Source organism: Arachis ipaensis, chromosome B4, assembly GCF_059453495.1.
Source record: "Arachis ipaensis isolate K30076 ecotype BB chromosome B4, ASM5945349v1, whole genome shotgun sequence".
Classification (NCBI taxonomy): Eukaryota; Viridiplantae; Streptophyta; class Magnoliopsida; order Fabales; family Fabaceae; genus Arachis; species Arachis ipaensis.
The window spans coordinates 57,316,516-57,341,683 of record NC_142439.1 but is presented as its reverse complement, the minus strand read 5'-3'; the positions used below and the strand labels follow the sequence as shown (position 1 = coordinate 57,341,683).

The 25,168-nt window shown below is 41.0% G+C and overlaps 1 non-coding gene across 1 annotated transcript; it reads right to left on the bottom strand.

Annotated features, from left to right (window-relative positions):
• Positions 1-3,344: 3,344 nt before the first annotated feature.
• On the bottom strand, positions 3,345-3,451 carry LOC148567690 (small nucleolar RNA R71). The gene has a single exon (XR_015881443.1). It is a non-coding gene; the product is annotated as a small nucleolar RNA R71 (small nucleolar RNA).
• Between the last annotated feature and the right edge of the window lie 21,717 nt (positions 3,452-25,168).

The window sequence follows — 25,168 nt, the reverse complement described above, 5'->3', positions numbered from 1 at the left end:
TAGTGACAGACGCAAAAGAATCAAGGGATTCTATTCCGATATGATCGAGAACCAACAGATGATTAGCCGTGCTGTGACAGAGCATTTAGACCATTTTCACTGAGAGGACGGGAAGTAGCCATTGACAACGGTGACACCTTACATACAGCTTGCCATGGAAGGAGCCTTGCGTGTGTGAAGAGGAGTACAAGAGAAAAACTGAAATAAAGAAGACAAAGCATCTCCAAAACCCCAACATATTCTCCATTATTGAGTAACAAGTATTTGTTTTATGCCCTTTGACTTTTTACAATTAAAACTAATAATTATTATTGATATTATATCCTGACTAAGAGTTACAAGATAACCATAGCTTGCTTCAAACCAACAATCTCCGTGGGATTCGACCCTTACTCACGTAAGGTATTACTTGGACGACCTAGTGCACTTGCTGGTTAGTGGTACGAGTTGTGAAACGTGTGATTCACAATTCGTGCACCAAGTTTTTGGCGCCGTTGCTGGGGATTATTCGTGTTTGGACAACTGACGGTTTATTTTGCTGCTTAGATTAGGAAAAACTTTTCTTTTTGGTTTAGAGTCTCTTATTATTGTTTCTGGTTAAAATTTTAGAATCCTTATTTATAGGTAAGTGAAAGGTTCAGGCATGGCCGAATGGCCAGCCCCCAAAACGTGATCACAGGATCAAAAATACAATCCAGGATATCTAATACAATAGTAAAAAGTCCTATTTATACTAAACTAGTTACTAGGGTTTACAGAAGTAAGTAATTGATGCATAAATCCACTTCCGGGGCCCACTTGGTGTGTGCTTGGGCTGAGCTTGAAGTCTACACGTGGAGAGGTCATTCTTGGAGTTGAACGCCAGCTTTTGTGCCAGTTTGGGTGTTGAACTCCACTTTGCAACTTGTTTCTGGCGCTGGACGCCAGAATTGGGCAGAGATCTGGCGTTAAACGCCAGTTTGCGTCGTCTAAACTTGGGCAAAGTATGAACTATTATACATTTCTGGAAAGCCCTGGATGTCTACTTTCCAACGCAATTGGAAGCGCACCATTTTGAGTTCTGTAGCTCTAGAAAATCCATTTTGAGTGTAGGAAGGTCAGAATCCAACAGCATCAGCAGTCCTTCTTCAACCTCTGAATCTGATTTTTGCTCAATTCCCTCAATTTCAGCCAAAAAATACCTGAATTCATAGAAAAATACACAAACTCATAGTAAAGTCCAGAAATGTGAATTTAACATAAAAACTAATGAAAACATCCCTAAAAGTAACTAGATTCTACTAAAAACATACTAAAAACAATGCCAAAAAGCGTATAAATTATCCGCTCATCAGTGGTCAATGAAGGGAGACGTGCCCCTTGAGGATTGGGTGTGGCATGCGAAGTCAGATTCAGAGTGAGGCGTGGCACGCCACTGAAGCGCCAACCACATGCCAGCTATGAGATCACGTTTATTGAGTTTCTTTTTCCTCCAAAATGTAATTTTACTTTCAATTTTGTATTTTCTTTATTTGCTAGTGCTAGGAGTAGTATAAATACCCCTTGAAAGTACTGAAGAAGGGGGTTAAGCAGTTGAGCTATTAGTTGAAGGATAGTTAGATCACTTTTTCCATCTCTTACTTTTTCTTCAGCTATGAGTAGCTAAATTCCCTCTCATTGAGAGATGGAGCTCTGTTGTACTTGATGGATTAATGATAATGAATTTCTTCTTCTCTTCATCTTCTATTTAATTTGCTAGAAGGAATTTCGTTCTTCATGCTAGTGTTTAATCACCTTGGAAAAGGGGTTGAATGCAAAATGGGTTTCATGGGAACCTTGAAAAAGGAAACATAAAATCATGCTAGAAATCCCTTCTCACACTTGAGTAGGATCTAGGTTGTGTTGTTTGGATATGGTGACATAAAATCCTCCCTCTACTTGGACCTATGATGATGTGTGGTATAATCAGGGACCAAGCATATCTCTCTTCATGAGCAATTAGACCAAGAAATTGGCTATTGATCAAGATTTGAGAGATTGAGTCACAAAGAGATTGGGGCTCAATCAATCATGATTGCCAAGAGGTCAATGAGTTGCATGATTGAAGAGAATATGAGCTGGATTTAATCCAAAGAGACAACATCTCCTGATCTCAATGAATTTCCCTATTCTTATCTTCCACTTTCTTTATAGCTTTCTTTACATTCTGCAATTCCCCATTCCCATTTATAATTAAGTCATTTAAGTTTCTGCTCTTTACTTTCCTGCCATTTCCAATTCTGCCATTTATTGCTTTCATTTACTTTTGAGTCATTTATAATTCTATATAGTTACAATTCTGCAATCACAATCTATTCTGCTTAACTTGACTAATTCACCAATTAATTAAAATTGCTCAAATCTACCACTCTCTGTGGATACGATCCCACTCCACTGTGGGTTATTACTTGATGATAACTTTGGTGTGCTTGCCAAAAGAACAGATTCACCATTTTTTACATGTGGAGTGAATTCGACTCATCAAGTTTTATGGTGCCATTGCCGGGGATTGGTTTGAATTTGACAATGATTAAATTGATTGGGGAGCTGGATTAAGCAATTTTATTACCTCGTTATTTTCTTTTAGCTCTTTATTTTTCTGTCTACACTGTTTTCCTTATTTTTACTTTGATTATTTTAGCTATTCATTGTTCATATTTCCATTCTTCTAACTGTTTGATTAATTGCATGAACCAAGCTAACCACCAAACTTAACTGTGGTGATTTTTTAACTTGTCCTCTACTTGTTGTTTGTTGAATGTATGACAGGTAGAAGGGGGGAAACTTCATCCTCTTTTGATAGTAAAATTGAGAGGACCTTCCTTAGATTAAGGAGGGAAGCAAGAGGCAAAGGCATAGTTGGAGAGGAACTAGTGGAGGAAGATCTGAGAACCACCATGGATGACGAAGTACAAGATAATGTTGGAGGAGATGCTGGAAATCATGTTGGGCAAGAGAGGAGAGTCTTAGGCTCCTACATCAACCCAAATCCAGGAAACTGTGGCAGCAGCATCCTCAAACCAATAATCCATGCTAACAACTTTGAGTTGAAATCTCAACTCATCACACTTGTCCAGAATAATTGTTCATATGGAGGAGAAGCCCAGGAGGACCCAAACCAACATCTCACTACATTCTTGAGGATTTGTGACACTGTAAAGTCCAATAGTGTGCATCCTGACACCTACAAACTACTTTTATTCCCTTTCTTACTCAGAGATAAGGCAACAAAGTGGTTAGAAGCATTTCCCAAGGAGAGCCTAACCATATGGGATGATGTTGTAAATAAATTTCTAGCAAGATTCTACCCTCTACAGAGAGTCAACAGGCTAAGAGCTGAGGTGCAAACTTTCAGACAGCAAGATGGTGAAACACTCTATGAGGCCTGGGAGAAGTTCAAGGATTTGACAAGGAAATGCCCACCTGATATGTTCAATGAGTGGGTGCAACTACACATCTTCTATGAAGGGCTGTCGTATGAGTCAAAGCAAGTAGTAGATCATTCTTCTGGAGGCTCACTCAACAAGAAGAAAACCATTGAAGAAGCCATAGATGTCATAGAGACTGTAGCCGAGAATAAGTACTTCTATGCTTCAGAAAGAACTCAAAAGAGAGGAGTGATGGAGCTCAACTCAATGGATGCCTTGCTGGCCCAAAATAAATTGATCACTGCACAAGTAGCAGCCTTGACCAAGAAGATGGAGAGTAATCAAGTCTCAGCCATCCAAGTCCAAACTCCCCAACAAGAAGGGGATGCACCAGAAGTCAAAGGTGAATGGGAACAAGCTAATTATGTGAACAGTTCTAGACCTCTATATGACCCAAACTCCAAGACATACAATGCAGGTTGGAAGAACCACCCGAACTTTGGGTGGGGGAACCAACAAAACCACAATCAAGATCATACAAAGCCATACCAAGCCAATCAATACCATAATCACAACCCCAACCATCAATCAAACAATAACAGACCCTATCACAATACACAAAACACATCATATCATTCCACTCAACAAATACACAATAACCACATCAAGACACATCAACCTCAACCATGCAACCATGTGAGATCAAGAGCAACTTTGAGAGAGTAAAAGCTGCAATAGCACAACTGTCATCACAACTGACAGGAGCTATTTCCACTCTTTTAGAAAGACAAACACAAGCTGACAAGAGGATAGATGCCAACCAAGAAGAGTACAGATCAAATCTGAAGGATCAAGGCGCAGCCATTTCAAAATTGGAAGCACAAGTGGGGATTCTATCCAAGCAAATTCCTATGTCTACACATACATTTCCCAGTGATACCATGGCTAACTCAAGAGGGGAATGCAAAGCCATCACACTTAGAAGCGAAAAGGTGGTAGAAGAAGCAACCCCAAGCCAGAGCAACCAATAAAAAGGAGCTGCAAAAAAGCCTAAAAACAAGAATGAAGAGGAGACCCCTACCCCATCATCACCAAAGCCAGTCTTGAAGCCTCATGTGCCAAAGGCACCATATCCACAAAGGCTGAGGAAAGATGGGAAGGATGGCCAGTTCTCTAGATTTTTAGAGATCTTCAAGAAGCTCCAAATCAACATACCATTTGCTGAAGCATTGGAGCAAATGCCACTCTATGCCAAATTTCTGAAGGAGCTCATAATAAGAAAAAGAAACTGGGGAGAAAAAGAGACCATAGTGCTAACTGAGGAATGTAGTGCCATAATACAAAGAAAGCTACCCTAGAAAATGAAAGACCCAGGGAGTTTCGAAATCCCCTGCATCATAGGGGATATCAACATGGAGAAGTCCTTGTGTGACTTAGGAGCTAGCATCAATCTCATGTCCCTAACCATGATGAAGAGGATGAAGATTGAGGAAGCCAAGTCAACAAGAATGGCACTCCAATTGGCTGACAGAACCTTCAAGTTCCCACATGGGGTAGTGGAAGACTTGCTAGTGAAGGTGGGAGAATTCATTTTCCCAGCTGACTTTGCAGTGTTGGACATGGAAGAAGAGACTAACACATCAATCATCCTAGGAAGGCCATTCCTAGCTACTGCTGGAGCCATCATTGATGTGCAAAAAGGAGAATTAGTCTTGAGATTACATGAAGAGAAGATGGTCTTCAATGTCTTTAAGGCAATGAGTTACCCCAAGGAATTCATAGGAGAATGCATGAAGGTAGACATCATAGAACATATAGTTCAAGGAGTTTTGGAAGAAGAACAATGTGAAGGAACTATGGAATTAGAACAACAAGCATCAAGTGGAGAACTACCATAAGGAACCATGGAGAATTCAATCATGTTGAACCCTAAAGACAGAAAGGAAGTGGAGGCACCAAAACTAGAGCTAAAGACCTTACCACCAAGCTTGAAATATGCATATTTGGGTGATGACAACACTTACCCAGTGATCATCAGTTCAAGCTTGAGTAAGGAGCAAGAAGAGGAACTTATCCAAGTGCTGAAATAACGCAAGAATGCCATAGGCTGGACACTTGCAGACTTAAAAGGAATCAGTCCTTCAATGTGCATGAATCCAACCATGAATGAAGTGGTCCAGAAAGAAGTGTTAAAGTTGTGGCAAGCCCTGTGCAAGTAGTTCCAAAGAAAGGAGGGGTCACTGTTGTACCAAACGAGAAGAATGAGCTGATACCCACAAGAACGGTGACCGGTTGGCACATGTGCATCGATTATAGGAAGCTTAATGAGGCCTCCAGGAAGGATCACTTCTCCTTACCTTTCATGGACCAGATGCTTGAAAGACTGGCAGGACATGAGTATTATTGCTTCTTGGATGGTTATTCTGGCTGCAACCAAATTGTTGTAGACCCCAAGGACCAAGAAAAAACCTCATTTACTTGTCCATATGGTGTCTTTGCTTATAGGAAAATGCCCTTTGGATTGTGCAATGCACCTGCAACATTCCAAAGGTGCATGCTCTCCATATTTTTAGACATGATTGAAAGATTCATTGAAGTGTTTATGAATGACTTCTCTGTATTTGGTAACTCATATTCCAATTGCTTGCACCACTTAGCCTTGGTGCTAAAGAGATGCCAAGAGACCAACCTTGTTTTGAACTGGGAGAAATGCCATTTCATGGTTACAGAGGGGGTGGTCCTTGGTCACAAGATCTCAAAAAGGGGTATAGAGGTGGACAAGGCTAAGGTGGAGGTGATTGAAAAGTTGCCCCTACCTTGCAATGTCAAGGCAATTAGAAGTTTTCTAGGACATGCTGGCTTCTATAGGAGATTCATTAGAGACTTTTCCAAGGTTGCCAAACCTTTGAGCAACCTACTTGTCTCTAATGTACCTTTTGTTTTTGATAATGAATGCATGCTAGCCTTTGAGGAACTTAAAAACAAACTCTCCTCTGCGCCTATCATAGCACCACCATGCTGGGACTTACCTTTTGAGTTGATGTGTGATGCATCAGATTTTGCTGTGGGTGCCGTTTTAGGACAGAGGAATGACAAATTAGTGCATGTCATTTACTACGCTAGCAAGGTTCTTAATGAAAATCAAAGGAACTATACCACTACAGAGAAGGAATTACTTGCCATTGTCTTTACTTTTGACAAATTTAGATCATATCTGATTGGCTCTAAAGTAATTATATTTACTATTCATGCATCACTCAAATACTTGCTCACCAAACAAGAGTCCAAACCCTAAGATGGATCCTGCTGCTCCAAGAGTTTGACATTAAAATTAAAGATAGGAGTGGAGCAGAAAACAAAGTGGCTGACCACCACTCAAGAATCCCACAAGAAGAAGATGGGGCACACTAAGCTGCAGTGAATGAAAGTTTTCCTGATGAGCAGTTGATGATGATTCAAGAGGCCCCTTGGTTCGCTGACATAGCCAACTTCAAGGCTATTGGGGAACTACCAACTAACATCAACACGCTGACATAGCCAACCTCAAGGCTATTGGCGTGCCACTTGGTATCGAAGGCATGGCACGCCAGCTCGAAGAAGTCACTTGGGCGTGCCACTTGAGAACCCAGGCGTGGCATACCAAGCTTGAAGAGTTCACAAATCCATGGGCGTGCCACTTAAACAGCATGGCGTGGCACGCTGGTACAATAATCCAGAGAAGGGGCTGAAGGCAATTGAAGACTGGGCGTGCCACTTGAAGTCGAAGGTGTGGCATGCCAACCTCTCTACCTCACTTAGGCGTGCCACTTGAGCAACCAGGCGTGGCACGCCAATGCACAAAGATAACAAAAGCAAGGACTGGGCGTGCCACTTGGTGTCGAAGGCATGGCACGCCAACCCAAGCATGTCACTATGGCGTGCCACTTGAAGGCTGAGGTGTGGCACGCCAACTACTGGAACCAAGACAAGATCATGGGCGTGGCACGCCAACCTTTAGGCGTGGCACGCTGGTATAAGTTTCCAGAGAGGATGAAGGAGGCCAATTACATGGGGCGTGCCACTTGGTATCGAAGGCGTGGCACGCCACTCACTATTCTTCACTTAGGCGTGCCACTTGAATCCCAGGCATGGCACGCCAGTGCCATTCAAAAAGCAAAGAAATATTGGGGCGTGCCACTTGAGTTCGTGGCGTGGCACGCCAAACAGAGGAATCACTCACTCATAAAGGGGCGTGGCATGCCAGACCCTGGGCGTGCCACGCTAGTTCAACTTTCCAAAGAAGCTTAGCCAAGCATAGAGCAAGGGCGTGGCACGCCAGACCCTAGGCGTGCCACGCTAGTTCAAGTTTCCAGAGGACAAGGGAAAAGGAAAAAGGCTAAGGCATGCCACTTGAGCTCGAAGACGTGGCACGCCAAGGTTGTTAAAGAGACGAGCGTGCCACTTGAAGGGATGGGCGTGGCACGCCAAGCTAAAAGCAAAGAGCACGTGACACGCCACTAGAGCGCCAATCATATGCCAGCTGGGAGATCACACTTATTGAGCTTCTTTTTCTTCCAAAATGTAATTTTTCTTTTTCACTTTTGTAATTCTTTTATTTTACTAGGAGTAGTATAAATACCCCCAAGGAGTACTGAAGAAAGGGGTTAAGCAGTCAGTTTTAGATCCACTTTTACACTTCACTTTTGAGTACTTTTTGAGTTATGAGTAGCTAAATTCCCTTTCATTGAGGGAGGGAGCTCTGTTGTACTTGATGGATTGATAATAGTGAAATTCTTCTTCTCTTCATTTTCTCTTTGAGTTGCTAGAAGAAATTTCGTTCTTAATACTTAGTGTTCAATTATCATGGGAAAGAGATTGAATGCAATTGTGTTTCATGGGAACCTTGGGAAAGGAAACATGAAACCATGCTTGAAATCCCTTCTCACACTTGAGTAGAATCTGAGTTTTGGTGTTTGGATATGTGACATATAATCCTCCCTCTACTTGGACATATAATGGTGTGTGGTATAATCAGGGACCAAGCATATCTCTCTTCATGAGCAACTAGACCAAGGAATTGGCTATTGATCAAGATCTGAGAGATTGAGTCACCAAGGGATTGGGGCTCAATCAATCATGATTGCCAAGAGGTCAATGAGTTGCATGATTGAAGAGGATATAAGCTAGCTTTGATCCAAAGAGACAACATCTCCCAATCTCAATGAATTTCCCCATTCTTATCTATCCATTTCTTTACAGCTTAATTTTACATTCAGTAATCCCCCATTCCCATTTACATTCAAGTCATTTATGATTCTGCACTTTACATTCTACCATTTTTATTTCTACACTTTATTGCTTTTCTTTATATTCTAGTCATTTATATTTATGTCATTTACAATTCTGCACTTCACAATCTTATTGATCCGCTTGACTAATTCATCAATTAATTAAAATTGCTCGAATTTGCCAATCTCTGTGGATACGATCCCACTCCACTGTGGTTGACGATAATTTTGGTGCGCTTGCCAAAAGAACTAATTCACCAATTTTTGAATGGGGTGTGAATTTGACTCATCAAGTTTTATGGCACTGTTGCTGGGGATTCGCTTAAATTTGACAGTGATTAAATTGATTGGAGAGCTAGATTTAGCAATTTAGATTCCTTGTTGTTTTATTTTATTTAGCGCATTTTATTTTTTTTATTTTGAGTCCTATTTCTTTCTTCTTTGATTATTTTATTCATCATCCATATTTCCACTCTTCTAACTGTTTGATGAATTGCACTACTCACACTAACAACCACTCTAACAAGAGTAATTTCTTCATTTATTTTCTTTCTTGCTTTTTGCCTTGTTAGTTGTATGACAGGTAGAAGAAGCGGGGCTTCAACTTCCTTTGATTGTGAACCTGAGAGGACCTTCCTTAGATTAAGGAGGAAAGCAAGAGGGAAGGGAATCATTGGTGCTGAGGAAGAGGAAGAGTATTTTGAAACAGACATGGAGGAGAATATGGAGAACCACCATGAAGAAGAAGCTTATAACCATGCTAGAGAAGGCCCAGTAAATCATGTTGGGCAAGAAAGGAGAGTCTTAGGCTCCTACATCAACCCAAACCCAGGAAATTATGGCAGCAGCATCCTAAAGCCAACAATTCATGCCAATAATTTTGAGCTGAAGCCTCAGCTCATCACACATGTTCAGAATAATTGCTCATATGGAGGAAGTGCCTAAGAAGACCCTAATCAACATCTCAACACATTCTTTAGGATATGTGATACTGTAAAGTCCAACGGGGTACACCCTGACATCTACAAACTACTCTTGTTCCCTTTCTCACTCAGAGATAAGGCAGCAAAGTGGTTGGAATTATTCCTCAAGGATAGCCTAACTACATGGGAGGAGGTCGTGAACAGATTCCTTGCAAGATTTTACCCTCCACAAAGAATCAATAAGCTGAGAGCTGAGGTGCAAACCTTCAGACAACAAGATGGAGAAACACTCTATGAGGCATGGGAGAGATTCAAAGATCTGACAAGAAGATGACCACCAAAAATGTTCAATGAGTGGGTACAACTACATATCTTTTATGAGGGGCTATCCTATGAAGCAAAGAAGGCTGTGGATCATTCTTCAAGAGGTTCACTCAACAAAAAGAAAACCATTGAAGAGGCCATAGATGTCATTGAGACTGTAGCTGAAAATGAGTATTTCTATGCTTCAGAAAGGACTCAGAAGAAGGGAGTGCTAGAACTCAACTTTGTAGATGCTTTGTTAGCTCAGAACAAGGCAATTGCAGCTCAAATAGCAGCTCTAACCAAGAGAATGGAGGCCAATCAAGCCTCAGTCATTCAAGACCAAACTCTTCAACAAGAAGGGAATGCACCAGAATCTGAAGGTGACTGGGAACAAGCTAATTATGTGAACAACTCACCCAGACCACCATATGACCCACACTCTAAGACTTACAACCCAGGTTGGAGGAACCACCCAAATTTTGGGTGGGGAAATCAACAAAATCACAACCAGAACGACAACAAACCTTATTCATCAAATCAACATTCCAACCACAACCCCAACCATCAAACAGGGAACCATAGACCCTACCATAACTCGCAAAACACATCATACCATAGTAACCAACTCATACACAACAACCTCAATCAAGATGCACCATCCTCAACTATGCAACCATGTGAAATCAAGAGCAACTTTGAGAGGATGGAGGCTACAATAGCACAACTGTCATCACAGATTACAGGGGCAGTCTCCACCCTCATGGACAGACAAGCACAAACTGAGAGAAGGATAGACACTAATCAAGAAGAATACAGGTCAAATCTGAAAAATCAAGGCGCAACAATCTCAAAGTTGGAAGCACAAGTGGGGATTTTATCCAAGCGAATCCCACTTCCCACACACACATTTTCCAGTGACACCATGGCTAACCCAAGAGGGGAATGCAAAGCCATTACTCTAAAAAGTGGGAAGGTTGTAGAGGAAGGAACCCCAAGCAAAGACAATCATGAAAAAGTTGTAGAAAAGCATGGGAACAAGGATGAAGGAGAGATCCCTGCTCCACCTCCACCAAAACCAGTCTTGAAGCCTTATGTGCCAAAAGCACCATACCCACAAAGACTGGGAAAAGATGGGAAGGATGGCCAGTTCTCTAAGTTCCTAGAGATCTTCAAGAAGCTCTAAATCAACATACCATTTGCTGAGGCATTAGAACAAATGCCACTCTATGCCAATTTTTTAAAGGAGCTTATAACCAAAAAGAGGAACTAGGAGGCAAAAGAAACCATAGTATTGACTGAGGAATGCAGCGCCATCATACAGAAGAAGCTGCCTCAAAAGCTGAAAGACCCAGGGAGTTTTCAAATCCCCTACATCATAGGGGATATCACTATTGAGAAAGCTTTGTGTGATTTGGGAGCTAGCATAAATCTTATGTCCCTGACCATGGTGAGAAGGATGAAGATTGAGGAAGCCAAGCCAACAAGAATGGCACTCCAATTGGCTGACAGAACATTTAAGTTTCCACATGGGGTGGTGGAATACTTGCTAGTGAAAGTAGGAGAATTCATTTTCCCTGCTGATTTCATTGTACTGGACATGGAAGAAGAGGCCAACACGTCAATTATCCTAGGAAGACCATTTCTAGCTACTACTGGAGCCATCATTGATGTGCAAAAAGGGGAACTAGTCTTGAGGTTGCCTGAAGAGAAAATGGTCTTCAACGTCTTTAAAGCAATGAGTTACCCCAAGGAATCCATTGGAGAATGCATGCTGGTAGACACCATGGAACAGATAGTTCAAGAAGTCTTGGAAGAAGAACAATGTGGAAGAACCATTGAGCTGGAACAAGCACCAGATGGAGAACCACCACACGCAACCATGAGAAACTCAATCATGCCAACCACTACTGACAACAAAGATGCAGAGTCACCAAAACTAAAGCTGAAAATTATACCACCCAGCTTGAAATATGCATATCTGGGTGCTAACAACACTCACACAGTGATCATAAATTCAAGTCTGAGTAAGGAACAAGAAGAGGAGCTTATCCAAGTGCTGAGACAACACAAGGATGCCATAGGCTGGACACTTGCAGATTTAAAAGGGATCAGTCCTTCAATGTGTATGCATAAAATCTTACTTGAAGAAGATGCCAAACCTTCAAGACAACAACAAAGGAGGCTGAACCCAACTATGAATGAAGTGGTTCAGAAAGAAGTGTTAAAATTATGACAAGTAGGGGTGATCTACCCCATCTCAGTCAGCCCTTGGGTAAGTCCGGTGCAAGTAGTCCCTAAGAAGGGAGGGATCACTGTTGTCACAAATGAGAAGAATGAATTGATAACCAAAAGGACAGTGACCGGATGGCGTATGTGCATTGACTATCGGAAACTTAACGAAGCCACCCGGAAGGACCACTTTACCCTACCTTTCGTGGACCAGATGCTTGAAAGATTGGTAGGACATGAGTATTATTGCTTCTTGGATGGGTATTTGGGCTACAATAAAATTGTTGTAGACCCCAAGGATCAGGAAAAAACTTCATTTACTTGTCCATATGGTGTCTTTGCTTATAGGAGAATGCCCTTTGAATTGTGCAATGTGATGGTGTATTTTGAAAAACGAATTCCAAACACCTAAAACTCACCAGCACGTGTACCGGGTCGCATCAAGTAATAATAACTCACGTGAGTGAGGTCGATCCCACAGGGATTGAAGGATTGAGCAATTTTAGTTCAGTAGTTGATTTAGTCAAGCTAATCAAGTATTGGTTTGAGTGGTTTGTAATTGACAGAAGCTAAATTGCATGAAATGTAATTGGAGGGGGAAGAATTGCAGTAAATTAAAGAGATCAGAAAGTAAAAGTGCTGAATCTTAAAGAACAAGTAAATTAAATTGCAGAAGCTTAGATTGCAAGAAATGTAAATGACTGAATCTTAAAGTGCAAGGAATATAAATTGCTTGAATTGTAAAAGGGTTCAGGGAGCTGGGATTGCAGAAATTAAACAAGCAGAAGTAAAAGATAAATTAACAGAGAAATAAAAGATGAATTGAATTGAAGTAGATCTCAAACAGAGAAGTAAAAATGCTTAAAGAATTAAAACAGAAAGTAAATGTAGCTTAATTGCAGAAGTTAAAAGAGAAATTGAAGATCTCAGAAGTGGAAGAGACTAGAAAACAAGTCTAGATCTCAAATCCTTCCTTGATCCAACAAGAACAATTGCAAAAGAAATGGAAAAGTAAATTGCAGAAGAAAAAAGAAGAATGAAAGTAGTAAACAGGATTTGATAGAATTATGCAGAAAGATAAACAAGAGATCTCAAGGTGAGATTGAAACAAAATTTCTTCAATTCTTCACTCAAAATCCAAAAAAAGAAGTAAAGAGTACTCAAGCAAGAACAAGGAAGAAGAGAGATCAATTCTCCTTCCAAATTCTCCAAGATCCAAATTCAAAGTAAAAGCTCTCAAAATTACAAAATGAAAATTCTCAAAGAAGCAAAAAGGTTCTCACTAAATCAAATTAGCTTCTATTTATACAATTTCTATTCTTGGATTTTAGAATTTGGGTGGGCTTTTTAATTTGGTGAAGAATTGAATTTAATTGGATTTTTAATTAAATTTTTAGCCCAAGAGTTACTCCCAGTGGGGTTCTCTGCTCTTGTGGGGAGCGGAGCATCAATGCTTGTGTTGGAGCTCTTTGTTGCGTGCCAAGGTTGGGAAGCATTCAGGATAGCACTCTGCTCTTGTGGGGAGCGGAGCATTGTTGCCTTGGTGTGTGTCTTGTGCGCACCAAGCTCCCTGGCCGTGTCATGATTGTGCAAGGCATGAGGAGAGTAGCGCTCTGCTCTCCTTGGGAGCGTAGCACTCCTTTTGCTTGAGTGAGGTCCCAAGTTCGAAATTTGATGGAGGCATGTGCTGGCTCTTTTTCTTTGTGAAGGAAGTGGTGCCTCTCTCCTCTTTTCCTTGAGGTGCTTGGTTCGATCCTTGGGGGTAGCCTTTTAGCCATTTTTGGCTTATTTCCTTCATGTGTAGCGCTCCCCCAATCCCCCTTGCTCATGAGTTCGAGCCTTGTGGCAAGCATTGGCAAACATTTTCCTTGAATTTATTCTTGAGTGAAGCCTGATAGTGCTCTCAAGGAGAGCGGAGCATCATTCTTCTCTCCTTTCTTTCTTGGTTCCAAATTGTGCTCCGCTCTCAAGGGGAGTGTAGCATCATGCCTTGCTTTCTTGGTTCATTGTTGTGCTCCCTTGAGAGAGTGCTCCGCTCTTGGAGAGAGCACTGTGCTTCCTCCTTCCTTTGCCACACTCTTCTTTTCCCTGGGCCACGCTTTCTTATTTTCTTCTTTTCTTCACCTACAAGTAGTCAAAACAACTAATCAAAGTATCACTAAATTCACAAGGTTTATAAATCATTTAAATATCAATTAAATTTATCTTAAACCTCATGATTTAGTATCAATTAAATGGTGGTTGATTGATTCAAAGAAACCATGCAATTCCATTCCAAATTACTTACTTACAATGCAAGAAAGTGCATAAAACTTAATAAAAACAAAGAAAAAGACTAGTAAAACTACGCTAAGATGACTTGTCATCACAACACCAAACTTAAAACTTGCTTGTCCCCAAGCAAGCATTAAACATAAGAGAAGATAGAATGAAATAGAGAAGTATGCATGTTCTTATTAAGCAGATAGTTGAACTTGGTTCATGGGGTTTTATGCAGATCAATAGTAGCTCATTTATTACTTGCTGTTAAATAAACAATGTTCCCTCAAAGTTTTACTAAGGTTGCTGCTACAATACCTTACTTTTTGCTTACTTCCCTTGTTAGTTTTTTTCCTTCTTTCTTTTGCATTAGAGAGCTTATTACTTATTGAAGGCTTGGTGGCAAATGTTGCAGCAGCCTTTGGCTTAATTGCACTCAACATTCCTTCACCACAGACATATGGCTCACCTTTTTCTTCCTAGGATCATTGATGCCAAGCATCTCTTTGGATAACTAAGTGTTTTGTAGCTAGGTTGCTCTTTATTGTGGAATTTCAGTTGGCAATCCCAAATCAGTTGATCTAAGTGGCCAAGTTTTGAAATACTCCTTAGAACTTACTTGTCCAAGCATATCCTAGTACAAAAACACCACAGGCATGTGTCATAGGGTCCAAGCTATTGGTGTCTAGCCTTATTGTTTGTTTCTTTGCCATTTTATTTGGCTTTTCTATTTCTTTTTCTTTCTGTTTTGATGTACTTTCAAGGGATTTTCATTAGTTGAAGGATCATAGCAGCAAACTAGCTTAAGCTTCAAGTAACATGTCATTTTGCAGCAATTATTTTGTGAGCTAACAATTGAATCAAACACATACCACTACTAACTTTCATTCTAACATTTGCAACATTGAACAATTACTTTTCTATATTAAACATCTCTCTTTTATTCAAACAGCAAGGAAAACAAAACAAAATACTCAAGCTAATGAAGGATGACAATTATTATGCAGATAGTTTATTCTAGCAAAAATTATGCATATAGCTTTCTTTAGCATGTACTTCCACTTGCAACTAAATGAACATTCTAGCCAGACATGAAGGAATCCCTAAATTAAAACATCTCATAACAACAAGGATCAAGTATAGATACAACCTGTTGGGTTGCAGCTTTTCATTCTTCCTTCTGAGTCATAATGCAAATGTTCTTTAATTTGTTGGCTATTTTCCTGCATACTCCTCAAACGTTGCTTGCTTTTCAAGCTCTTTAGGTATCCGGTTAATCTGCAAAGCTTGTTTGTGGGCTTTTGAACTTACTTTCGTGTGTGAACACCAAACTTAGTTCCTTTGCCAATGTTTCTCATGCAACAATTTAACTATATGTGAAATCCTTTTTCCTAGCTAAAGGTAACAAAACTAAAAACCATGAAACAGTAAATTGGTTAACTAGTGTATCTAATTGCTTGAGGCTAGCATTATGCAGAAAGTGAGAATGTGTTTTATGATGAAGTTTTTGGTGGAACATCAAACTTAGAATACTTCATTCTCCCTTAGATTGTTTTGGTGTGCAACACCAAACTTAGCTTCTTGCAATGTAGATAAAACTAATTGACCTTTTTATCAAAATAGATATGAAAAGAACACTACCTCAGGTTGGGTTACCTCCCAACAAGCGCTTCTTTATTGTCAATAGCTTGACATCCTTCATTCTGTGATCATGGAAGTTGAAAATCCTGTTGCCTTTGATTTCCTCCTCTCACTATGGGCTTCCTTTCCTCTGTTTCTTCTTGTGGAACTTCTCTGTGATGATTTTCTTTGATGATTGTTTCTTTTTCCATAGCCCTCTCACTTTCTTCTATGATTGCTTTCCATTTCTCCCACCTAGCAACTTTTTCGTTGTTTTGTGGGTCATCTTTAGTGGCTTTGAAGATGGTATTTGCCCGTTTCTCTCCCATTTCTGCAAAGTGCTTAGCCAGTTGTTCCATTTACCTTTCAATTCTTCTGCTTGAGGCTTCCTGGTTCTTTGTTGTCACCTCTTGGTGCTTCATCATTCTCTCTATTAAGATCTCCAAGTTGGTGATCCTCTGAGAGTCTTGTGAGATTGATTGGTTTTGGAGTGTTGGAGGTTGGAAGGGTGGGTGTTGTGGTGGTGTGTAGTGGTTGTTGTGGGTATGGTGGTGTTTTTGGTGGTTTGTGAAGCTGGGGTTGTTGTAATTGAAGTCCCTTGGTCCTTGATTTTGGTGCTCGATCTTCCTCCAGTTGGAATGAGTCCTCCAGGGTGGGTTGTACACATCACCCTGAGACTTGTGTTGGAATAGGCTTGAGGTATTGTTTGGAGAGTGTAATCGCTCATGACTTTGTTGCTCATAGTTAATTGCTCCAGAACCTTTTTCAGGTTGATTCCAACCATGTGAATTTTGAGGTAAGTTGTATGCACTTACTACAGCAGTTCGCAGCTCATTGATTTTTTCTGACTATCAACTCCAGTTGTTGCAGAGTTTGTTGATGCATCTGCTTGTTTTGGTTCACGACTGCATTTACATCTTCAATTTCCTTCACTCCTTTCTCTTGTGTAGATGGTTTCACTTCTGCTTCTAGCTCACCAATTTCCTTGGGTGGTTTCAACTTGGCTAGAAATTCACTTAATAGATCTTCCCATCTGATGATGCTTCCTTATGGGAAGGCTTCAAGCCATTGAGCAACATTATTTATGGTGATGAGCGGATGCTTCAAATCATGGGTTGCATTGTCATCTAAGGTGAGGACACTACTCCCACAATTACTGGAGTTCGTTGAGTTCCCCTCCATGATCTGCACAATCACAAACAGTCCAAATGAAGATTGAATATACTCATGCCAAATGGTGGTCAGAGGATTAGTTGACACAATGTATCGAACAGTTGACAGGCTTGAAAGATCAATAGAAGAAAATTGCTTCTATCATTGACTCAGTGAGCAGAAATACAAGAAACGCATAAAACCAGAAAAGCCAGGAAAATTCCACTCTATTGCTAAAGTGGGGTTTTAGTTAGCTTAAGCAAAAATTCAAAAAGTTAGTGTGTTAGTTAAAAATTAGAGAAACAGAAAAGAAAAAGTGCTTGATCTAGATCTCCACTTCACTTAATCATTGTCAATCTAATCAATCCCCGACAACGGCACCAAAAATTTGATGGTGTATTTTGGAAAACGAATTCCAAACACCTAAAACTCACCGGCAAGTGTACCGGGTCGTATCAAGTAATAATAACTCACGTGAGTGAGGTCGATCCCATAGGGATTGAAGGATTGAGCAATTTTACTTTAGTAGTTGATTTAGTCAAGCTAATCAAGTATTGGTTTGAGTGGTTTGTAATTGACAGAAGCTAAATTGCATGAAATGTAATTGGAGGGGGAAGAATTGCAGTAAATTAAAGAGAACAGAAAGTAAAAGTACTGAATTTTAAAGAACAAGTAAATCAAATGCAGAAGCTTAGATTGCAAGAAATGTAAATGATTGAATCTTAAAGTGCAAGGAATATAAATCTCTTTAATTGTAAAAGGGTTCAGGGAGCTGGGATTGCAGAAATTAAACAAGCATAAGTAAAAGACAAATTAACAGAGAAATAGAAGATGAATTGAATTGAAGTAGATCTCAAACAGAGAAGTAAAAATGCTTGAAGAATTAAAACAGAAAGTAAATGTAGCTTAATTGCAGAAGTTAAAAGAGAAATTGAAGATCTCAAGAGTGGAAGAGATTAGAAAACAAGTCTAGATCTCAAATCCTTCCTTGATCCAACAAGAACAATTGCAAAAGAAATAGAAAAGTAAATTGCAGAAGAAAAGAGAAGAATGAAAGTAGTAAACAGGATTTGATAGAATTATGCAGAAAGATAAACAAGAGATCTCAAGGTGAGATTAAAACAGAATTTCTTCAATTCTTCACCCAAGATCCAAAACAAGAAGTAAAGAGTACTCAAGCTAGAACAAGGAAGAAGAGAGATCAATTCTCCTTCCAAATTCTCTAAGATCCAAATTCAAAGTAAAAACTCTCAAAATTACAAAATGAAAATTCTCAAAGAAGCAAAAAGGTTCTCACTAAATCAAACTAGCTTCTATTTATACACTTTCTATTCTTGGATTTTAGAATTTGGATGGGCTTTTTAATTTGGTGAATAATTGAATTTAATTGGATTTTTACTTAAATTTTCAGCCCAAGAGTTACTCCCAGTGGGGTGCTCTGCTCTTGTGGGGAGCGGAGCATCAATGCTTGTGTTGGAGCTCTTTGTTGCGTGCCAAGGTTGGGAAGCATTCAGGATAGCACTCAGCTCTTATGGGGAGCGGAGCATTGTTGCCTTGGTGTGTGTCTTGTGCGCACCAAGCTCCCTGGCCGTGTCATGATTGTGCAAGGCATGAGGAGAGTAGCGCTCTACTGCCCTTGGGAGCGAATGATAAACCCATATTTTATGATATATTTTGTGCTTAATTTGAGTGATTTATTCAATCCATTACCCACTTATTCATATTAATTGCATGGTTTTACTTTCCCTTCCTTATTTTAATTACCTTTATTTCCATTCGATGCCGTGATTAGTGTGTTGAGTAGTTTCAGATTTTCTAAGGCAGAATGACTTAAGGGATGAAAAAGGAAACATACAAAAATGGAAGGAAAGCACAAAACGGAGCTTCTGAAGAAACTGGCATCCACGCGATTGCATGGACGAAGAGATCGCGTGCCAAGCGTGAATCAGCAGCGACGCGGCCGCATGACTGACGAGACCGCGCGCCTTAAGCAGAATGCACATGATGCGGTAGCATGACTGACGCGACCGCGGGGAAAGGAAATGCTCCAAATGACGCGACCGCGTGACCCACGCGGACGCGTGACAGAGGCCACGCACCAGAAATTGCAGAAAATGCTCATAGCGAATTCTGAAGCCCTTTTTGGCCCAAATCCAAGTCCAGAAGGCCAGAGGTTACAAGGTGAGGGAACGCATCCATTCAGGGAGAGCTCGCCAATTTTCACTTTCCATGATTTAGATTTAGTTTGAGAGAGGTTCTCTCCTCTCTCTCTTAGGATTAGGATTAGGATTTAGGACTTCTCTTAGTTTGTAAGAGTGACTCTCGATCCAGGTTTAATATTTACTTTAATGCTTTTATTTGTACCTATAAATGTTGCCAACTTGACTTATGAACCCTTTCCATGTTATGATTTGAGTTAATGATTATTTGAGGTATTTCAGTTATTGATTGCTTTCTCTTTAATTTGTGTTACCATTGCTTTCCATCTAAGGACATTTTTATTCCAACAATTTTACTTCTTCTCCTTTTGGTCTTGGTTAAGAAATCAGTAATTCAACATTATTAAACTCAGCATAATTGATAATCGCTATCTTGCTAATTGAACTGAACTTCAATAATCCCAACTTTTTCTTAGGAAATAAATAGGATTCGAAGGTCAAACTAATTAGTCCCTTGACTTTCCTTTGCTTTAGTAAAAGTTAACTAAGTGGAATTTAGATTCAACTTTCAATATTGTTGGGAGAGATAACTAAGTTGGACTTCCAATTTCTCTTACCTTGCCAGAAGTTTGCTTTACAGTATTTATTTATTTTAATTGCCATTTACTCTACTTGTCATTCAAATCACTTGCTTCTCACCTTCTAAACCCCGATTACAACCTTTATAGCCAATAATAAGAACATACTTCCTTGCAGTTCCTTGAGAAGACGACCCGAGGTTTGAATACTCGGTTAACAATTTTTAAGGGGTTTGTTACTTGTGACAACCAAAACGTTTGCACGAAGAGATTTTTGTTGGTTTAGAGACTATATCTACAATGCGACTGTTTTTATGAACTTCTTTACTGGCAAAAATCCTAACGTCAAAATGGCGCCGTTGCCGGGGAACTGCTAACGTGTGCCTTATTATTGGTTATTGTAAATATTTTTCTTTTGCTTGTTTCTCTATTTTTGTTCTTCCTTTTCATCTTTATTTGCTACCATGAACTCTCACCCCTCTCGCTTTGAGTTTGGTTCTAAATTTGTTGAAGGAAATAGAAGTTACAGCAGGAATATGCATCAAGGTCAGACCAATCAAGGATGGATGGAGCCAAGAGGATCTAATCAACCCTTTAGGCAGCAACACCCTCCAAGATATCCTGGACAAAGACCATTCTACAGTGCATACCCAGCTGAAGGATATGGTGGACAACCTTGTAACTACCAACAAGTCCCACCCCGTGCATATAAAACATCCTTTCAACATAACCTCGAACCACCACACTCACGAGCTTCTCTTCACCATTCGCCACCATATGATCCTTCCTTACCCCAGTACCAATCCAATCACTCCCAATCACCACCACTTTCCTATGTATCATGCCCAAGTCCGGCAATCCGAGAAGCAGAGGTTCGCCTAAAGGAAACAATAAATAAATTTCAAACAACCATTCAACAACTGGAGCAAGTAGTAATTCAATGGGTTTCTAGACGCTCAAATACACAAGGATCAGCCACAGCCCCATGTGAACAGTCTAACGAAGAGCGTAGCATGAAGGAAATACCAGAAACTCCAGTGGATAAGATAGAGAATGAATTCGTACTAGAACAAGTAGAAGAAGCTATCATTGTTCAAGAAAAAGAGTTGGTTGAAGATCTAGGAGATGCTGAACCTCCATGGGAATCCAGAACTGAGGAGAACTCCGTCAAGGACGCTACAGTTGATGCTAAGGAGGATATTTTACAATCTCCAAGGCAAGTTGTTTATGACGAATGAGACGGAATAACCCAGGACACAAATTCCCTTGATGATGATAGTCACAAGTCAATTTCTCTTAGTAATGAACTTGCATCCGCAAGTGAATTCTCTGAGACCGAAGAATCTTCCCCAAGTGAATACGAAGATGATGCAGAGGTAGATTTCTCTCAACCTTTAATCTATGACTCGAGTGATGAAAAAGACATAGAAGACTTTGATCAGGACACGGATACAATTGTAGAACCTTGCAAGGAAGTGGAGGAATTCACAGAAGAACCCAAGGGAGTAGAACTTACAGAACCACCAGAAACACCTATCCCATGGCCATTACCACCCAATACAAGCTTCAAGTGGGTACAATCCTTAACCTTTAACTTTACTTATTCACTTGAATATGGTTTGCTTGAAACAGATGGCCAGCTTAGAGCTCTTTGCGGCTTTAAGAGTAAGAGGGAAATGGCTTGTACTCAGAGTTGGTGCACAAGGTTCAATAAGGTTCCACGCTTCACCTCGAAGTACATGGATTGGTATCATGCTCAATTGCATGGATCACGGAGAACGTTTGGTCACCATGGTGAGATTCTACTTTCTAAACCGCCCGGATGGAAACATATAGATTAAGATGGAGGCGGATTTAATAGCAAAGCTTGGGATCCTGGAATCTATTCTGACATTCGTCACCCCGGGAGCCTGAAAATTTGTCTGAAGCTGCTCAGAAGCTTTACATGCCTAGTATGGGACCCCGGAGGCTATTGGCATTCCAAGCACTGGTGGAGATTTTTAGATGAATTTAAACACAAGCCACCATAACAGGAAGCCCTTCCAATGTCCAACTTAAGGACTTTAACTAAAAGTGCTAGGTGGGAGACAACCCACCATGGTATGATCGTTCCTTTTGCAATTTTAATTTTATTTCTTTTTGTTTGTTTTTGAATTTTGTTTTTATTTTATTAAACCTGGAATCACGCATAGCATCCCTGCATTCATTTCAAAAAAAAAAAGCAAAAAAAAAGGATGCACGACGCGACTGTATACCCCATGTGATCGCGTCATACTGTGAATACACTATCCACGTGACCGCGTCATCCACGCGGCCGCGTGCTGTAGAGATCGGCGTCAAAAATCCAACGTCCTGAGGCTGGAATCGTGCGGCACTTGTGCGTTTTGCACAAATCGGCCCACGCGATCGCATGCCCCATGCGATCGCGTCACTTGCACAAAAGCAATCCCACGCGACCGCGTGAGCGACGCGATCGCATCGCATGGATGGCACAACACCCTAGGACGAGACAGAGAGTTGCGCTGAAACGGTGCTGGAGTTGTGCGTTTAGCACAATTTCCAGCGACGCGATCGCGCGACCCACGCGATCGCGTCATCCCCTCTCCTATCCTTCTCACGCGATCGCGCGACCTACGCGATCGCGTCACCCCCATTTTCACCCCCACCACGCGACCGCGCCCCCCACGCGATCGCGTGGATTTGAAAATATAACCCCCAGCCACGCGAACCCTATCAGTCGCGCACCCCCCAACCCTCTTCTCCCTCTCTGCCCCTCTTCTCTCAACCACCACCCAGCCACCATTGCCGCCGCCCCGACCCCCTTCCTCCCTCCCCTTCTTTCTTTCTCCTTCTTCCTCTTTCTCCCTCCTTCTCCGCCACTGCCCTCCGCCACTGCCCACCTCACACCGCCACCACCAACCCAGCCGTGCCCCCCTCTGCCACCCACACGCAACCCCCCTCCCTTCTCTATCAATTACCCTAAACCCTATCCCCATTACCCCCTTCTCCACTACCCCCTCAGCCGCCACCGTGCCGCCGTACCCCTCCACCGCGCCGGACGCCGCCGCAGCCACCACCCAGCCGCTTTCTTACCCCGTTCTACTCCTCACGCCTACCAGTTTCCGATGAACGCCGCCTTCCTATCCTCGCAGTTATTTTACAATTTTTTCTGTTTCTGTTCATAATTAGGATAGATAGATATGCATGCTGTAGTGGATTTTTAGGTTGTTAGGTAGCTTAGGCTGTGGTTAGTGGATCTAGGTCTGTTTACTTGCACTGTTCATGCTTCTGTTTTATCAAAACTGCAATTCTGCTATTCCTGTGACCCTGTTCATATGCTGTGATTTCCTGTAATTACTGCTTGTTAATCTGAATTTTCATGTTTCTATTAATTACAGATAACTGCAGCAAGTTTTTTTTAATTCATATGAACTGCCTTGTTTGCTGTTTTTTTTCTGGGACAATCCTACTTTAGCCGAAATGCTGCCCAAATTTTTTGAATTATTTTCATTCATGTTTTGGTTTGGCAATCTGAAATCTGTTGTCCTCTGCTTTACCCAAACCACTTCATGAATGCTATGGCAGACTTTCTTATCCTCTTTGATTTCCTGGTTTATAAACTGCATTTATGATATTCTGATTCCAGTTCTTGCTTTCTTTATATCTATTAGAATCAACATCACCCTGTTTTCCTTGTTAGGTTTTGAGTTATTTTTAGTCATAATTGTGAATCCTTGTTATATGGAATATTTTCTTTATGCCACTTACCTTAACCCACATTTTACTGACTCACTAATTTTAATTTAATAACTTCTTTTTCAAATTCTAACATTACTAACCTTTTAAAGTCTCTTTTCTGATTTTTCACTTTCCTCTAACTTTCTAACCATGGCATAATGACTATTTTTCTATTTAACTTGAATTCTGATAAATTTGCGATTGTAAATTCTTCCTTTCAAACTTTTAAACTACTATACAATCCTTAATACACCATTACTTAACTCATTTACCTATTTCCAATTCTCTTTTGCCGCTTTGATTTTTCTTTGTTTATTTGCCTATTTGCTTCCCTATTTTTATCTATATCCTGGTTTTCCATTTTTCAGGATGTCTGCCTCACAGAAGAAAGGAAAAGGCAAGGCTACTGGCAAGCGCAAGAGAGGAGATTCCTCCCAGTCCATCATTGACCTAATGCATGATTCCTCATGGCAGGAGAAGAACTTTACACAGCAGGAAAAAACTGACCAGCTGCTCCCTGCAAATGATCCAATAAAATTTGCAAACCGGTACTGTGAGCTGAAGTATACGGCATTTGCAAACTCCAGGAATCTATACCTGGAGAGAACTCTGAGGATTCCAGAAGCACTCCAGCAGTACACCACTGAGTAAATCAAGGAAAGAGGCTAGTTATTTCTGGAGCGAACACTGACAGAGGTCAATGCATCTTGGGTCCGGAAATTCTACTGCAACTACTACATCACCACCCTCGATGCAGTAAACCTGAGCGGAAAACAAATTCTAGTCACTGAGGAGGCCTTAGAGGACATTCTCCAGCTCCCAGCCAAGTCCGATCAGCCTGATGGTTATTCAAAGGCTGAGGAGGACATGCGCCAGATGCAGTTTGATTGGGATGCTGTAAAGGCACGGATTGCTCTCGACCCGACTGTTCCTTGGGAGATGGGTCAGGACACCACCATGCCAAGAGGGATCAAGAGGGCGTACTAAAATGATGAGGCTCGGTTATGGCACCAGCGCTCTACTGTCCTTGGGAGCAAATGATAAACCCATATTTTATGATATATTTTGTGCTTAATTTGAGTGATTTATTCAATCCTTCACCCACTTATTCATATTAATTGCATGGTTTTACTTTCCCTTCCTTATTATGTGATGTATGTGAAAAACATGTTTCCTAAGATTTAAAATTAATTATTTTAATTACCTTTATTTCCATTCGATGCCGTGATTAGTGTGTTAAGTAGTTTCAGATTTTCTAAGGCAGAATGACTTAAGGGATGGAAAAGGAAACATACAAAAATGGAAGGAAAGCACAAAACGGAGCTTCTGAAGAAACTGGCATCCACGCGATCGCATGGACGAAGCGATCGCGTGCCAAGCGCGAATCAGCAGCGACGCGGCCGCATGACTGACACGACCGTGCGCCTTAAGCAGAACCCACATGACGCGGTCGCATGACTGATGCGACCGCGTGGAAAGGAAATGCTCCGAATGACGCGACCGCGTGACCCACGCGGACGCGTGACAGAGGCCACGCACCAGAAATTGCAG